Here is a 3,873-nt window from a genome sequence, read left to right as displayed (position 1 = left end):
TATGGCGGTAACGCCAAACGATATGCAACATCTCCAATCTTTTTCAGTATCTGGAAAGGCCCAATGAAATGAGGTGACAACTTTCCTTTCACACCGAACCTCATCACCTTCCTGAAAGGTGATACTCGCAGAAAAACATATTCACCAGGCTCGAACTGAATTGGCCTGCGGTGAATATTAGCATAACTGGCTTGCCGATCTTGAGCAGCTTTAATCCTCCTCTTGATCAAATCTACCTTGTCTACAATCTGCTGCACCAAATCAAGACCCTCGACTTTCCGTTCCCCGACCTCATCCCAGAATAACGGAGTACGACAATGTTGACCATACAAGGCCTCAAAAGGTGTCATATCAATACTACGATGATAACTATTATTGTAGGCAAATTCGATCAAAGGTAGTATTGAATTTAAGTTTATGTGTTTTGCTAAAACACATTTCTCATAGAAGTCCAGATTTTTTATCTACTTAGGTTTCAAGAGACCTTGTTTGCTGAGTCCTTGGAGTCCTTTAAGGCTCATACGTCCAAGCCCTCTGTCCAAAGTTGTGTATGATCCTTCTCTGATACAAATATATTGATATTTGTTGTTATAGTTTTACCTAATAAAATATACAAGCCTTGTTTCAGAATGCCTTTCATAACAACTAATGCTTCTTTTACAACTTTCAACAATATTCCATTTTGAGCTTTGTAAGTCAGTCCTTTTTTTATCCAAGGTACCCAAAGAGATCAAATTTTTCTTTAAATCAGGAAGTATCTGACCTCTGTGAGAAGTTTAATTGATCCATCCCACATTTTTAACCTTGATGTCCCAACACAATGAATCTTGCAAGATTCATTGTTTCCTAGCAGAACATGTCCATAATCGACTTCTTTGTAATCTAAGAACCAGTCCCTCCTAAGTGACATGTGATAGGTACATCTCACAATATATCGACTCTAATTCTCTCAAGATCTAATGAAGGAGGAGGGCAAAATCCCGGTTCAGTCCTAAATGTTTGGACGTTCCCGGTTTGGTCCTAAATGTTTCCTAAAATTTTTCGGTTCAGTCCAAAATGTTTGTACGTTCCTAGTTTGGTCCTAAATGTTTCCTAAAAGTTTCCGATTCAGTCCTAAATATTTTTACATTTCCGATTTTGTGCCAAATATTTCTCAAAATTTCCCGATTTGATCCTTCCATCTACTCGTGTGTTAAAACTAACACCGCGTAGTGTTATATCATTTATGATTGAGTTTTATGTTATTTATTATATATTTAACATTAAACAAGTTGTAAATAAAACACAAATTTATTAGAGTTTTTATCCAAATTTAAATCAATTTTACACAATGTTCAAAATGAAAATATTAAATTCAGGATGCTACAAAATAAAAACTTAAATAAAATAAACGAAACTTGAGGAATTAAAATTTAATGATGTTATTTCACATTTCTATTAATTTTGATATATTCTCATTCATTATGCTTGCACATTTAAGAAAAAATTTGGAGGTTGAAAAAAGATATATATCTTTTTAAAACTCTTTTTATAATTTAAATCATTAGTATTTGAGAAAATTTTATTATTAAATAAAATTTAATTACATATTACTGCTTTAACGGTGGTCAAATAATTTATTATATTTTCTCAATTGTTAACCATAAATATTATTCTCTTGAAAATTTTATTGAAAATTTCAAATATTTTGTGAAATAAGTAATACTAGTTATTTGCTAAAACATTTGTTTATTTGTTTGTAATTAATAATTTTTTTAACTATAAGATTGCACCGTTCAATTATTTTTTTATTCTATAATTTTATTTTGCATAATTTATATTATATTTTCATTTGGAATAAATTATTATTATTATTATTATTATTATTATTATTATTATTATTATTTATACCTTCTATTTTATTTAAATTTTTCTTTTGTTTGTAAATTTTTTTATCACGCTTTGTTTGTAGATGGAAGGGTCAAACCGAAAAATTTTGAAAAATATTTAGGACGAAATCTGAAACGTAAAACATTTAGGAATGAACTGGTAAATTTTTAAAACATTTGGGACCAAACCGGAAACATAAAAACATTTAGGACTGAACCGAAAATTTTTGAAAAACATTTGGGACCAAACCGGGAAGTCATTTAGGACTGAACCGGGAATGTGTTCAAACATTTAGGATTGAACCGAGATTTTCCCTGAAGGAGGAAGAAATTCCAAACTTTGCTCTCATATCAGAGGTTTGTGAAGATTCACGAAGAAGAAGATGAAGAATTGTGTAGTACCTAAAATCAAATCTACTAAATCGCTTGCATTAAATTAAATAAATATTTGATTATTATTTTTAAGTTTAATCAATTTAGATTATTTATTTAAATGGTAGTACCTAAAATCAAATCTACTAAATCGCATGCATTAAATTAAATAAATATTTTGATTATTATTTTTAAGTTTAATCAATTTATATTAATTATTTGAATTAATTTTAATTGATTTAAATTCGTTAATTTGAATTATGTGTTAATAAATATTAGTTATTTATTTAATTGATTATATTGTACTAACTATTTAATTAATGTTGTTAATTGTTTAAGTCTACTCATTTAAATTATTTTATTATACCACTTATTTGTTTTAAAGATTTTAAAGGTTTATGATTTGCTTATTTAAATTATTTTAATTTCTCAACTTATTTATTTAAAATAATTTAAGCTTAGTGGTTACTTATTTTAAATTATTTTAAATATCTAGCTTATTTATTTAAATTATTTTAAATGTCCAAGTAGTTTTAAATATTTATATTCCGCGGGTGTGTTTATTTAAAATGACTGTTAAACATGCATTTAGTTTGTTTAAATTATTTTAATCGTTCTGTTTGTTATTTAAAAATTTTACTCATTGTTGCGACATCAAAATATTTAATAGATGAAAAATGAAGAAAAATATTTCATAAAACATAAATTTGTTAATATCATTATGATAATAATAAAAAACTTGGTCCATAAATATTATTTCAAACTAATTATAATATTTTATTTAATTTTATGTGATGATTGAATCTCTTCTACTGCCCATCACACAGGAAAAGTTCTCTTGCAATCTTCTGAATTGCATTTCTCAATCCTACTTTGTTCCATACTTTCTTCACATCGCACGCAAAAACCACCAACACAAATTGCTTTATTTGGACAATATCTTATACACTGGTCGTCATACTTGCATCTTGGACCCAAGAATCTTGCGTTGGATGGCATAAAACCTGTCAGAATTTATTACGTAAACTTGTTAGTAAATAAATATGATTTCGTTAATTATAAAATTACATAATCAAAAAAATATTTTTTCCGCATCGTATTTCTGTTTTGATGTCACTTGGTGGATGTATGAACAATTTGTAAATTAATGCAATAAAATTTTATAAAAGAAAGAGACCGACCGACACCAATCAGAAGGAGAAAGACGACGAATAGCACATGGGGAGATGGAGACTTGTCCATTGATTAACTAAGTATATTTTTTATATAAAATTTCAATAGAAACAAATATTATGTGCACTTTGTAAAGAGGAGAAGGGGTTTTTATACTGAAAAGAATTAAAGCAATTGAGAAAATATTTTAAATTTTTTTATATCTTAAAATATTGTACGTAGAGTATGATTCAATATGTAAAACATATTGTGGAATTGGGAAAATATTGTATAGTAATTGGGAAAATATTTTAAATTTTCTTTTCCTAAAATATTGTACGTAGATTATGATTCAAAATGTAAAATATATTTTGGAATTTTTAAAATAGCTAAATATTTAGTGATAAAATTATTGAAATTAGACAAGTGAATAAAATTTGATTGTTAATAATTTGAATTTGAAAATACAAAATTTTAGATA

At 27.1% G+C, this 3,873-nt stretch overlaps 1 long non-coding RNA gene across 1 annotated transcript; it reads right to left on the bottom strand.

Annotated features, from left to right (window-relative positions):
* Positions 1-2,991: 2,991 nt before the first annotated feature.
* On the bottom strand, positions 2,992-3,559 carry LOC140886259 (uncharacterized). Its single transcript, XR_012151493.1, has 2 exons — positions 3,422-3,559; positions 2,992-3,244 (listed from the first exon to the last, which is right to left on the bottom strand). It is a non-coding gene; the product is annotated as an uncharacterized lncRNA (long non-coding RNA).
* Between the last annotated feature and the right edge of the window lie 314 nt (positions 3,560-3,873).

The sequence above is a fragment of the Henckelia pumila genome, chromosome 3 (assembly GCF_033568475.1).
Source record: "Henckelia pumila isolate YLH828 chromosome 3, ASM3356847v2, whole genome shotgun sequence".
NCBI lineage: Eukaryota > Viridiplantae > Streptophyta > Magnoliopsida > Lamiales > Gesneriaceae > Henckelia > Henckelia pumila.
This window is presented reverse-complemented; position numbering and strand designations above follow the sequence as displayed.